Source organism: Protobothrops mucrosquamatus, unplaced genomic scaffold (assembly GCF_001527695.2).
Source record: "Protobothrops mucrosquamatus isolate PMUCROS unplaced genomic scaffold, P.Mucros_1.0 scaffold131, whole genome shotgun sequence".
In the NCBI taxonomy this organism is placed as follows: Eukaryota; Metazoa; Chordata; class Lepidosauria; order Squamata; family Viperidae; genus Protobothrops; species Protobothrops mucrosquamatus.
In genome coordinates, this window is record NW_015386498.1 from 561,196 (window position 1) to 576,084 (window position 14,889).

The following is a 14,889-nucleotide window of genomic DNA, read 5'->3' on the forward strand; positions in this document are numbered from 1 at the left end:
AAAGTATTTTAATTGGAAACACAGCTTGTAATATTTGGTTTTAATTCGGCTTTTATCGGGGTTTATTTTCTGTATTTTTGTATTTTGTAATTTTTTGTATTTTGTGTTTATTATTTGTTTTTAATATGCTGTGAACCGCCCTGAGTCCTATGGGAGAAGGGCGGTATACAAATTAAAATAATAAATAAATAAATAAAAAGAGTTCAGTCCAATACCTGAATACCCCCAGGTGTCCTCCACCTCACAGACACTTGACCAATGGGTGAGGGAGTGGGAAGAAGTTTGGAGAAACACAAAAACTGCTTTAAAAAAGACTTTTTTAACCTATAAAAAGCAGGCTGATAAAAACAGGGCTCCCCAAAGAACATTCCAAGTTGGGGAAAAGGTTTATCTGTCAACTAAATATCTACACCTCAAATTGCCCAGTAAGAAGTTAGGACCAAAATTCTTGGGGCCTTTTCCTATTGTAAAAATTATCAATCTAGTCACGGTAGAACTAAAACTCCCTAGACTTTTAGGGAGAATTCATCCTGTCTTCCATTGCAGCTTGTTGAAACCTTGTCGGGACTCCACTTTAAGACCTCCCCCTAGGAAGGCACCCGGGCCCCTCGTAGTTGTAGGACAGACTCACTATGAAGTGAAACATATTCTTGACTCTAGATTTTTTAAAGGGAAATTGCAGTACCTAGTACAATGGAAGGGATACCCGTTGTCTGAAGCCACTTGGATGAAATCCAGCGAGGTGAAAACTGAGAGACTCATTAAAAGGTTTTATGAGAAACACCCCAACAAACCGAAAAATAGTCCCTAACATATGCTTTTGTTTACATTACAGGATCTGTCCTTTTTGTAAGGGGGGCCAGATGTCAATGCTGCTAACATCGGATGTTCTTGCTTTGACAATATACAAAGATGCAGACATTTTCTATTTAACCTGTGTATTACTTTTAGAGTTAGAATTAGATGGTGCTGGAGGGGAGGGGGAAGAATGTGCAGGGGGATTAGTTAGCCATAACAATATCTCAGTAGAGTATTTTTCAAGGTTGTTTGTAAAAAGAGGAGATAAGAAATGGCGGGTTATGCAACTGGAGGGAAATTTTGCACTTCAAACTAATTGGAGAATGTGATTAATGACTTCTGGTGATGTCATTGATTGTAGACTCTGGGACATGAACTCTCGGTGCCCAGGGTCCAAATTTCTGTTGCTGGCGGGCCCAGTAGGGCTGAATGCCACCCTGGAGGGGTGGCCACTGAGAGGTGAACTCTTTGAGGAAAGGGAGCTGGTGGTAGCTGGGTCTCCGAACTCAAAATAGCCTCTGGAACCAGTGAAAGAAAGGCGGAGAGCTTCGCGTTTGCTGCCATCTTCAGCAGATCATTGGAGACAGGAATCAGCTGTTTCAGGAAGCAAGCAACTGGTCCGGGTGAGATGATATCAGTTTTTGTTGTAAAGTAGACCTTTGAGAAAATTGCCTGCCTTTAAAGTTAAGCTGGAAGCCTAATGGGAGGAGGAGGAGGGGATTTTTGCTTCTCTTCCCTACCGAAAAGTGGCGGTTTCAGCATTTTAAAACTTTTGAAATTTTTTTGAATTGGAGCTACATTGAAGGAATCAGCTTGTCTTATTATAGAGGGGAAGAAAGACTTATTATTATCCTACTTGGGAAAAGCCACCTTAATTGCTCTTTTTAAGAATTTTTTGGAACGTTAGTTTTGTGTATTTACTGCTGGAACTTTCTCTTTTTCTTTTACTTTCTCCCTATGTAAACGGCGGGGGAAGAAACAATGTCTCCTGGTGGTTATTTTGCAACTTTTCTCCTTTGTTCTTTTGCTACATTAACTTTGTTGATTCAGCTGTGGAGTTTGGCTCAATGCCCAGACACTTGGCCAACTGCCCAGACATTCCTACCTTGCTTGGAGATTATTAAGAGAGACTGGTTTTTTTTTTTGTCTTTGCTTTGTGTCTGGTTCCCTTTTTGGTTTTATTTTATTCTTTTTAAAACAAGGGAACTACAGAAGAAGATTTCTATGTCTCTAACTGGATTATAAATTGGATATTGTTTTTTTTCTTCGCTTTCTTTTTTTTATTATTCCTTTTTTGTCAGCTTTGCTGTGTGGATATAAACATATTTTTTATGTCTCTCTTTTTCTATTTGTTTTTTTTGTCTATAGATTTGCTATTCCTTTTTATATTTTTTCCTATGTTTTGATAATACTTTTGCTGGATATTTTTATTTTTATTTTTTACTGAGGGTTTTGGATTATATCTTTTTTTCTTATTTCTTTCCTTTTATGAGCTTTTAGGTGGATTATAATTGGCCATCGGGCCCTATTTTTGGATTATAATTAATTGGGCCATTGGGCTTGATGGTGGATTATAAATAAATACAATAATCAAGATGAGTGTTTCAAATTTGGCAAAAGGGGTGAGGAAGGGCTCCTCGGCTCCTGCATCAACCTCAGTCAGTCCAGTGCTTCAAAAATCGATTATAACATTTTTACAACCAGACACTCAGCAGAAGGACATGCAAGCCATTCTCCAGGCAATTGTAGATTCTAAAATGGAAATGAAAAAGGACTTGAAGACTTGAAAAATGATTTGCTTAAGATGGATCAAAAAATGGAAGCCTTTCAACAGGCAATGTTAGATACTCAACAAAGAATGCAAATTTTTGAAGACAAGTCAGTAGTAGTGGATCAGAAATTAGAAGCTTTCCAAGATGAAAATCAGAGATTGGCGTAATCTAATGCAGAGCTGGAAGAAAGTATGGTGATGATGGAGATGGAATGTGCATCATACTTTCTAAGATTTCAAAATATGATAGAAGAGAGTGATGAGAACTTGTTACTATTAATGAGTGAATTATTGGCGGACTTGCTTGGAATGGAAATGGATCAAATGAAGAGAGAAGTCAATCAAATTTTTAGAGTGAATTCAAATTATGCAAGAAAAAATAGAGTGCCTAGGGAGGTTCATGTTAGATTTAGTAAAAGAGCAGTACGGGATGAGATCCTGAGACTAGTGAGGGATCAACCACTGAAATACAAAGATAAAGAATTGGTAGTTCTCAAACAGATTCCATGAAGAATTAGAGAAGCTCGAAGAGAATACCAATTCTTAACAAGGAAATTGATTAGTAGAGGAGTGAATTTCAGATGGTTGATTCCAGAAGGATTACTAATTTTTTGGGACTCAAAAAGATATAGATTGAGCACTCCACAAGAAGCAGAGGATTTTTTTAACAATCATAGAGCCTTCTTGGAGAAAGGTGAGGCGGAACCTAAGAAATCAGAGGAAATGACTGCAGGAACATCAAAACAAACGAAGGAAGAAGCACCCAAAAAGACTCAATCAGAGGAAGATGTTAGACCTAAAGATCAGAGACAGATAAGCTCTCCTAGAAAATTGAGATCTCGACATAATTGAAACCATGGAGGAGATTGGAATTCTTTCAATAAATATAAATGGTCTTAACTCCCCATCAAAAAGGAGTAAAATATTCCACAGATTACAAAAGCTAAAAATGGACATAATTTGTCTCCAGGAGACACACATTAAGATACAACATTCCAGAATCCTTGAACAATCAAAATTAGGTAAACTTTATTTCTCTTTGGCATCACAAAAGAAAAGAGGGATAGCTCTCTATATAAAAGAAAAGATGAACCCAAAACAAATTTATGTTGACAAATAGGGAAGAATATTAATGGTAGAGATCACATGGAACCAAAAACAAATACTGATGGCTGCGATATATGCTCCCAATGAGAAACAAGATCAATTCTTTCAGCAATTATACGATAAACTTGTGGACTTAAATTATCATAGCTTGTGTATACTTGCAATTGTTGATCCAGTACGGGACTATAAAAGTTACAAACAAGGGAAAAAAGGAAGTAATATCTTACCTAAACCCTTTTTAAAAATGAAAGATGAACTTTGTATACAGGACACTTGGAGAGAGATGAATCCGGAAAAAGCACAATATACTTTTTACTCTAATAGACACAAATCATGGTCAAGAATTGACATGATATGGACTTCTCTTGATTTAAAGACCATGATACAAGAAATTGAAATAGAATTGAACATTTGGGCAGAGCATAATCCAATTAAAATGATTTGGAAAGGATTTAAGAAAAGATCGAGATGGTCCTTGAATAAATCAATATTGAAGGAAAAGGAATTTCTACAATTTGCAACAAAAGAAATGGATTTTTTTTAAAGTTAATAAAAAAGAAGAAACCTCTATTCAAATTGTATGAGACATGGTAAAGGCATATTTTACAGGTTTGGCTATAACTTATCTTGCCAAAAAGAATAAGGAAAAGAAACATATTCAACATAGATTGAAAGAACAACTTAGTATTCCGAAGCTATGTTTTCTCATTAAAGATTCTTTAAGGTAAACAATGCCTCAAAGTTCTTTGAAGAGTTTCTTCCTTCGGAACCATGAAATCTGATTTATATAGATATTAATCTATTTTCTTGGTCTATGTTTTATTAAAGGCAGGAATGTAACATTATGCACTAATACATTGGTAGGGGTGACTATATATTAGGAAAAGATGCAGTACCTTGAATTCACTATGCCATTCCTTTTGCCCTAATGCAAAAGGATTCTTCCCTGTATCCTTTTGCAATTGATTTCCCTTTTGCTGACTGTTTCTATTTCTTTTGTGTTTGTTAGGAGTTATTCTTCAGGTGAAACCATGAGGATTTAGTTATTTCTCTGTAACTGGAAGAAAGATTTTATATCCAAATATATTACAGTATATTACCTCTATTAATCTGGTATGATTCACTGCAAATTGGACATCCAAAGGCTACAAATATCTACTTTATTCCTGGGGATTTATTTAATTATGCACCAGTTTAGCTCTGTTTGTCACAGTCCATCAGAGTCTAAATCCTTTCAGTTGTTCTTACATATCATCAATAATCCTGTTGCCAAATAATTATTTCTTGGATCAATTTCTTGCTTCGAGTACTGTATATTATTGATTTCATTATTGTTTTTACTATTTATCTATCTCAGATTTTCTGGCATCTTTCCTGGTTCTAATGGAACTGTATTGGCCTTGTTTTCCTGTTTAGGAAATATTAAGCTATCAGTCTTGTAGTGCCTTGTCCTTTTCCATTGTCAACTGAATCAATTAATATTATGTTACCAACTATTGGAATTACTGGATTACCTTGGCAACATTAAAAAACATTAATATGAATAATAGAATAATAGAGTTAGAAGGGATCTTGGAAGTTTTCTAGTCCAACCTCTTGCTCAATGAGGAAACCTTACACCATTTCAGACAAATGGTACTCCAATCTTTTTTAAAACAAACTTCCAGTCACAACCTTTGGAGGCAACTCGTTCCACTGATTAATTGTTGTAATTGTCAGGAACCTGCTCCTTAGTTCTAGGGTGCTTCTCTCCTTGATTAGTTTCCACCCATTGCTTTTTGTCCTGCCTTCAACTACTTTGAAGAATAAGTTGACTCCACCCTCTTCTTTGTGGAAGCCCCTCAAACATTGGAACACTGCTATCATATCACACCCTAGTCCTATTTTCATTAAATCAGACACACCCAATTTCTGCCACTGTTCTTCATATGTTTTAGCTCTCAGTCCCTTAATCTTTGTTACTCTTCTCTGCACTCTGCACTCTTTCTAGAGTCTCAAAATCTTTTATATTGTGGCAACCAAAACTGGATGCAATGTTCCCAGTGTGGTTTTACAAGGCATTATAAAGTGGTATTAACACTTCATGCAGTGGTGGGATTCAAATATGTGAACAACTGGTTCTCTGTGTGGATGCCGCTTCCAGAAGTCCATTCTGGGCCTGGGCAACAAACATTTAGCTACCGGTTCTGCTGAACTGGTACGAACTGGCTAAATCCCACCACTGACTTCATGTCTTCTTGATTCTATACCTCTGTTAATGCATTGGTTTTTTTGGCAGCTGCAGCAGACAAAAAATTAAGTTATTGTCTGTTAGGATTCCAAGATCCCTCTAAGCCAAGCACCACCTATTCTAAACTGCAAATGCTGCAAGGATTAAATCAAAGGTTTATTTTATTGTATATGTTCTCTAAAATGTGTCCAGTTGTTTCAACTGAACCAAGCTATTCAGAGATGCGAGTTTCAGTGGATGTTTATCTGGCAAAAATGCGGAAGAATGAAAAAAAGAGCAGAACAAACAAAATACTAAGCAAAGAGAGCTGAGAACGAGGGAGGGGCTAAATTATTTATGCAGAGATTTGATTCTAAGGATGGAAAAATGAATTTGATCTGTATAGGAAAGGAGAAGCCAGCTGAGAATTCTACAGTAACAAAATCAATCTGCAGTATGACCAAAATGATTTTAGCAGTGGGAGTCAGAAACAGAGGGGAAAACTAGCTATCAAGATTGCTAATCTGAAGAACATGTAGCAAGGCAATCCTGTAAATCCCCTTCAGAAGTCCATAGAATATAATGGGTTTAATCTCTTCCTGTTAACCTAATAAAATCTTAAAGCCCTTATGGTATTCTTAAGAAGGTGAATTAGCACAAATACCGGGAATGAAGCCTACAAAGTTGCACTTGAATAAGTAAAAGCAATGTGAGAAAATAATTCAACCTAATAATAATAATAATAGAGTTGGAAGGGACCTTGGAGGTCTTCTAGTCCAACTCTCTGCTTAGGCAGAAACCCTATAGCATTTCAGACAAATGGCTGTTCAGTTTCTTCTTAAAAACTTCCAGTGTTGAATCATTCACAACTTCTGGAGGCAAGTTGTTGCACTGATTAATTGTTCTAACTGTCAGGAAATGTCTCCTTAGTTCTAGGTTGCTTCTCTTCTTGTCCTGCCTTCATGTGCTTTGGAGAATAGCCTGACTCCCTCTTCTTTGTGGCAAACCCTGAAATAGTTCTTCTCTTCATTAAACTAGACATACCCAATCCCAGCAACCATTCTTTATATATTTTAGCCTCCAGTTCTCCAATCATCTTTGTAGGGGTGACATGATAGCAGTGTTCTAATATATTAGGGATTGCCACAAAGAAGAGGGAGTGAAGCTATTCTCCAAAGCACCTGAAAGCAGGGCAAGAAGCAATGGATGGAAATTAATCAAGGAGAGAAGCAGCCTAGAACTAAGGAGAAATTTCCTGACAGTTAGAACAATTAATTAGTGGAACAACCTGCCTCCAGAAGCTGTGAAGTTTTTAAGAACAGACTGGACAGCCATTTGTCTGAAATGGTATAGAGTTTCCTACCTGAGCAGGGGGTTGGACTAGATGACCTCCAAGATCCCTTCCAACTTTATTATTATTATTATTATTATTATTATTATTATTATTATTATTATTATTATTATTATTATTATTATTATTATTATTATTATTATTATTATTATTATTATTATTATTATTATACTAGATGACCTCCAAAGTTCCTTCCAATTTTTATTATTTGGAAGTGAGTTCTCATTTCTTTTAGGCTCTGGAAAACAATGCACAACACAACTGGATCTTTCAACATGGTCCATCTATATTCATCCATCCTAGTCTTTAAGGCTACATAATTTCTTCTAAAACAGTTTTTGCAGGGTTTTGGTATAGTACCAATTCCTTACAGCAATTTCCAAAGTGCCTTGATCTTCCAGAGAAAATCATTATCACTTTCTGGTCTAGGTGTTCCCTTCCTGACCCTTTGCCTCTTATTTTTCTTTTTCTTCTTGTGTTCTTCCCATTGTTGGAATTTATATTGTGCAATCTATTCACCTAATCAGCCAATCAACAAGACATCATCCTGTTTTAATGATACAGAACTCTGGAAAATAATTGCTAACCATAGCTCTGAACATGTGCAGTAGAGAGTAGGAAGACAGTTGACTTCAGCCAAAACATTGAGCCTGATCAGAGAACAGCTGCTTTTTTCCAGGATCTGCCTGCATCATTCATGAGAACTGGAAAAGTCCCTTTGAGCCCTGGGCTGATATACTGTACCATCTTTTATGCAGCTGTAATTTTGACAGGGGAGCCAGCTTAAACTTCTGTAGTCTTCAGCCCCAGACACCTCCAACGCCTATGTTTTTTTATAAAGGTTTTTCAGCTGTGCTCTTGAGAAATTGCTTTCAAAGAGAGAGGGAGTAGGGAAAAAAGGGGGAAAACATATGTCTAACTTGGTCCAGCAGTTTGTTTCTATAGCTGAAACACTTTAAAGAGCAGAGAATAATATTTTTTTTCTGAGACAATCAACTTGGATTTTTTAAAACATTTTTTAACTGATGGACCATTTTCATTAATAAAACAGTAATTTTTGTGGATATTAAATAAAGAGATAAAATGATTAGAAAATCATTGAGAAAAAAGACTGTATATTGCATAATGCTCTAATGAGTTCCCAAGGCATTATATTTGAGGAGGGAGTTGTTTTTTATGAATGGGTACGACTGACACATGAAACGCGTGGGATCTGTCTGAGAGCCTTGTCTGGGTCAGTTGGGACATCTGGTTGTTATGATCTTGGCATAATGTGATTCATTAACACACAAATAGCAAGCCTTGATAGTATCTACTTATGATTCCTTGCTGGTGTTGTCACAAATGTGAAATGCCAGTGAACTGCCTTTGAGCTGAGCTGTGTGCATCTTTCCGGACTCTAGGTTTCCCTTTGCACAAACTATTTTTATGTCATCAGGATGATGCATTCAATTAACCAGTCATGCTAGGTAGCATGATGCACAATCTTGTTTATTTTTGGTACAAGCCAGAAAGATAGTCAGTCAGTCAGTCAGTCAGTCAATCACTCAGTCTGCCTGCCCCCTATCCTTCATCACAGAACAACAGGTAAGATGACATACTGTGACATAGGGACAATCCAGGCCTCTAAAAGCTCCTACTTAATTAGCATAGTTAATTAGCATAGTTACAGAAATAATTTGTTCTGATTATCAGAATTCAAAAAAAGATTTTCTCCCTTTTGTTGAATAATGAAGGCCCTAATGCTAAATCTGAATCAAATATCAGCTGCTGAAGAAACTAAGGCTAAAGCATAATTTCCATATTCTCTCACCGAGCAAGTGACTATTTGAGAGGAACCGTGGGTGAATGCAAGAATTTGCTATTGGGATGTCTCATTTCCTCAAACAAGCAGAGGTCTTTTAGAGAGCTACTCAAACACATCACAAGGTAAGACAGGTTGATTATGTGAGATGAAATTGCTGTGTGGCAACCTCTGTGTGAGATGGCCTTTGCTGAAAGCTCTGAGAACCCAAATCTTAGCAGACCAATGGTCAATAGTTAAGAAAATGCCCTTTGATGAAAATGAGCTTGCTCTTAACAGTTGGAAGCTATAATGATGAACAATTGATTAATCTCTTAAAAAGCCCAGATATAGCACTGACAGTGCTATTGAATTTTGGGGGGAAATCATATGTTTAGAAATAGAAAGATTTCACTTAAAAGAAAGACTGACAGAAGACCCCCTATGTGATTTTAAGCCATTGTTCAAATTCATATCTGATTTTCAGTGACCTTCAGTCTTTTTATCATGTACATTTAGGAAACTAATTGCTTTTATTTAAACCTCATATTTGGACTTGAAAGTTGCAGATTCAATATGTACATCATGTGAAATTCTGCTAGGTTTAACTTGGAATGTGACTGTTTTCAAGGTAAATTGGAGACAAAATGATGATGTTATCTGTTATGTCCTGGACCTGCTGAATCATTCAGCAGGCTCAGAAATGTTGCAAAGGGTCCTGGGCAAACCACAAGGCTGCCTGGGACCAGACTGGCTGTCTCCAGCCTTGCGCACATGCGCAAGGCACAAAAACAGCCTTGCATTCATTGGCTGTCGCTGGCTTTTGCAAGGACACTATAAAAGGCCTGTGCACCATTTTTTCTGCTGCTGTTGTGTTGGAGTAATCAATAAAGACTTACACCATTTTTTTCCTTGCAATGCTTTTAACCCACAGATTTAACAGTGGCAACGAAGGTGGGATCGCTGCAAACAAGATTACCAACAGAAGAAAATAGGACTCACCAAGGAAGTCCTGAAGCCCTGGGAAATTTCGGCGTCCAGCATCGTGACTCTACCTGCTAGTACAGCATTGCTGGAGGTGAGCTCGGCAGAAGGACCCCTTCCCAGCAAAAAAAAAAAAAAAAGAGGTTTGCAGCGAAGGCATTGACGAGGGTTGCAGAAGGCTAAGATGTCTAAGATGGGCCGGTTGTCAGACTTTGATATTTCCCACCCAGAACGCTGGAACTTGTACGTGGCATGGGTGGAGAATTACTTCAGGGTTAATCAGATAAGAGAAGATGGCCTTAAAGCGGCTACCTTGCTGTGTGTGTGTGGACAAGAAACATTTGATATAGCAGAAAATCTGGTGGCCCCGGTGCTTTTGGAGTCAGTGTCTTATGCAGATTTAAAGAAGATGCTGAAAGAACATTTCCAACCTAAACTTTCAGTGATTGCTTGGCAACACGCGTTCGAGCAGAGGGACCAGAGGCCTGGTGAGTCTGCTGCGGACTTTATTGCTGCCTTAAGGCAAGCAGCGAGGCCTTGTGAATTCAAGGATGTGGAAGAGAGGCTGTGGGACCATTTCGTCTGTGGCCTAAGAAGTTGTGAGCTGCAGCAGAAGATCTTCGCCAAGGAAGATGTTTTGTTCCAAGATGCCTTGAGAGAGGTTGCAGATGAAGAAGCAGCGGGTGGCGCTGTGAAGGCCTTGCAGCTTGCCAGAAATCCTCCAGCCACCGTTACCATCCATCAAGAGGTCGCTCAAGAAGATCCAGACCAGGATCCTGAAGAGGAGGTGGATAGGCTGCACCAGCCAGCAGAGAGAAGGTCGAAGGAGAATCCAGACAAGCCCCCAGCATCTCCTCAGTGTTTTGGGCGTGGAGGACGCCACAAGTGCTCTGACTGTAGATTCCACTCCGCCATTTGCCTGGCATGTGGCAGGCAAGGCCATATTGCCTCTGTCTATTTGGGTCACCAGAAGGTCCAGCTTAGGGAAGAATTGCTTCAGAAAGGTACCAGGGTCCCCAGCCAACACAGGATAGGTTTCTGTGCATCGCGCAGGAGCATTTTAAGGACAGGAACACATAAGCCATTTAAAAAAAAGTTTCACATTGATGTGAAGTTGTAGGGGGTTCCTTTGCTGATGGAGTTGGACATGGGGTCCGCTTTATTGATTATTTCTCATGACACCTTCAAAAGGATTTGCAGCAGTAGTGGCCTTTAAGTAAAACTCAGGCCATCAAACTTAATTCTCACTGACTTCCAGAATTCCAGAGTTAGTGTGAAGGGGGAGGCTACGCTCAAAGTGCAGCGTAGGGCTTTTGAAGGCCTACTAGATGTGGTGGTAGTTGGGGGTGATTGCACGAGTCTCATTGGACTTGACTGGTTCAAGGCCCTTGGGATCCAAGTGACTGGGCTTCACAGCTGCAAACGTTAGGCCTTGCAGAAGTTTGCAAGGAGTTTGCTGATGTCTTTAGCACAGAGCTTGGTTCATACAAGGGGCCTCCCATTGCCTTATGCTTAGATCCAACTATCACACCCATTAGGATTAAGCCTAGAAGGGTGCCTTTTGCTCTCAAAAGCAAAATTGACACAGAGCTGGACAAGCTGCTCTAGCAGGGCATATTAGAACCTGTGGACTCTAGTCCATGGGATACCCCCATTGTAACACCTCTAAAGGCTAATGGAGAAGTCCGAATTTGTGCGGACTATAAATGTACACTGAATAAAGCGCTGCAACAGCATGCATATCCAGTGCCTGTGGTGAGCCACATTCTGGCCTCCCTCAAGGGGGGGCAAATTTTTGCAAAACTTGATTTGGCACAGGCCTACCAACAGTTACCTGCTGATGAGGCAACAGCTGAGGCTCAAATAATTGTAATGCACCGGGGAGCCTTTAAGGTCATAAGACTGCAGTTTGGGGTTAATATAGCCCCTGGCATCTTCCAAAGTGTAGTGGAGCGCACGCTCCATGGTATTCCCACGGGTCTGTCCCTACTTCGATGACATCCTCATTGCTGGAGAGTCATCTCTAAACTTAGCCGAAAGATTAAGGGCTGTCTTGCTTCGTTTCCGCCAAGCGGGTCTGAAACTGAAGCAAGATAAATGTAAAATTGGAGTCACTTCCACTGAATTCTTAGGCTTCAGAATTGATGCTCAAGGCATCCACCCTGATGAATCCAAGCTCCAAGCAATTCAGCAGGCCCCAAGTCCCAAGTCCAAAAGCAAACTTCAGGCTTTTCTGGGACTCCTAAATTTTTATCATGCATTCCTTCCACACAAGGCTGCAGTGGCTGAGCTGTTACACCAGCTCTTGGATAAACAGGCTCCATGACAGTGGACAAAGGGCCATGAAATGAGTTTCAATGAGGTAAAGGCCTTGCTCTCTTCAAATGCGGTCTTAGCGCATTTCAATGAGCAATTGCCAGTGTGCATCGCATGTGATGCATCCCCTTATGGGGTAGGAGCAGTACTTAGCCATCTGAAGGCTGATGGGACACAAGTCCCTGTGGCCTACTATTCAAGGACTCTGTCATCTGCAGAGTGCAATTACACTCAGATTGACAGAGAAGCCTTGGCCATAGTGGCTGGCATAAAGAAATTTCATGATTTCTTATATGGCCGCCACTTCACGGTCTACACAGACCATTAGCCTCTGTTGGTTTTGTTTACCACAAACAAGCAGACCCCTCACATAATATCTCCTAAAATGCTGAGATGGTCAATTTTCCTGTCAGCATATGATTACACTTTGATTCACAAACCTGGGAATGAAATGGGCCATGCAGATGGCCTCAGCAGATTACCTCTAAAACAGATAGAGGCAGACCCTGCTCCTGCTATTAACATTCTCTCTATTCAGGAGTTGCCTGAATCTCCCCTCAATGCTAGGGACGTGGCTGCAGAAACTGCCACTGATCACATGCTTACACACGTGCTGACATGGGTGTTGTCAGGATGGCCTGTTGTCAGGGTGCCCAGATACTGAGTTTCAAAGCTTCTGGCAAAGGAAGCATGAGCTTTCCACATTCAAATGGTGCCTGTTATGGGGTAGGAGGGTAGTCATCCCAGCCTCATTGAGGACTAGAGTCTTGATCTCTTTGCATGAGGGACATCCGGGTATAGTCTGGATGAAAGCGCTTGCACGCAGCCAGCTCTGGTGGCCTGGGCTCAATAATTCAACCTAATAATAATATGTGCCAAGTGTGCCAACAGTCCAGGCCTGAAGTGCCTCAGGCCCCTTGGTCAAGGGTACATATAGATTACGCTGGGCCCTTTCAGGGGCAATTCTTCCTTCTCCTCATTGACAGCCATTCCAAGTGGTTAGAGGTTGTGCCTGTTTCCTCCACTACTACTGCTAGGACCATCCAGGTTTTGAGAGGAATCTTTGCCTCCCATGGACTTCCAGATGTTCTGGTATCGGACAATGGCCCCCAATTCATTTCTTCTGATTTTCAGGCTTTTCTACAGGCCAACTTGATCCGGCATGCAATTTCAGCACTGTTTTATCCATCTTCCAATGGCCAGGCAGAGAGGATGGTGTGCACCATCAAAGATGCCCTCAGGAAACTCACTTATGGCAGCTGGCATCACAGGTTAGCTGATTTCCTTCTCTCACAATGCACCACACTTGCACAGCCACAGGAAAGAGCCGGGGGTCACCGCCTCATCACGAAACTGGACAGGTTGCACCCAGACGAGGTGGCTTCATAGATGTCACAGCCGCAGGCACCTAGGAGACTACAGGTGGGCCTTCCGTGCTGGGCAAGGAACTATGGACCTGGACATCTCTGGATCACAGCAGTGGTATGCAAAGTCTCTGGGCCGCTGCCATACAAAGTGGCCTTGGATGATGGGTGCATTTCTGGAGACTTCCCAGCAACACTTCCGCTCCTAGCTCTGCTCTCGGGGGGGGGGGGAGGAGGACCATAATCATAATTCTGGACCACAGTGTCCCCGCTCTAGTGGTTCTTCACATGCTGCCGCACATGTTCCAGAGGCAGAAAGGAGACATTCACACACTTCAGCTATTGCTCCAGACAGGGAGTCTCCAGAAAGGGGGTTTGCCATGGAGGTGGCTCCTGACTCTGGCACTTCTGGCATGGGTTATCGGGGCACATCAGCCACTCAGGCCACTCCAGCTGCTGGTCTTGGGCTCGAGGGGCAGTGCTCCCAAGAGGAGTCCATTGTGGACTTGGGGAATTCCACCCCCCCCAAGGAACCCTGGCTTGGATTTAGAGGATCCAGCCAGTCAGCAGTTGGGTGGGTCACCTGGGTCTTTGGGGCACCAAAATCCTGGTCTGCCTAGCCTGGCAGGCGATCTGGCAGGCCAGGCACACACACCGGCCATAAGAAGGTCACAGTGGGCCAAGGGTCCACCTAAACATCTTAAAGACTATGTGAGGTTTCTGTCAAGCATAAGCGAATCTTACTAGTTCTTCAAATTGCAGAACAAACACTCAAATGCAGGGGTGCTGTACCTCAAGGAATTAAGCAGTGTGATTGTATTCTTGTACATATTAAAAATGTAGGAGTGGTCTGCCTGTGTGCAGGCATAATGTATAACAACAACATCACCCTGCCAATTGAACACATGTATGTGTGCTGCTATAACAATAAGGGTACTTATTGTTTTATCTAGGGGGGAGGGGTGCCCAGGACCAGACTGGCTGTTTCCACCATTCTTTTCCTCGCAATGCTTTTAACCTGCAGATTTAACATTATCCATTCAATCATGTCTGACTATTGGCAATTCTATTAGAGGGGTCTCTCCATACTTCTTGCACTGTTTGTGTTTTCTATGCTCTGCCTGGCATTAGCTTTGCTGAATAAAATAATGAAGCTTTAAGACTATTAAAGGGAGCCCCCCCATGCTACATAATGAAATTTGGAGA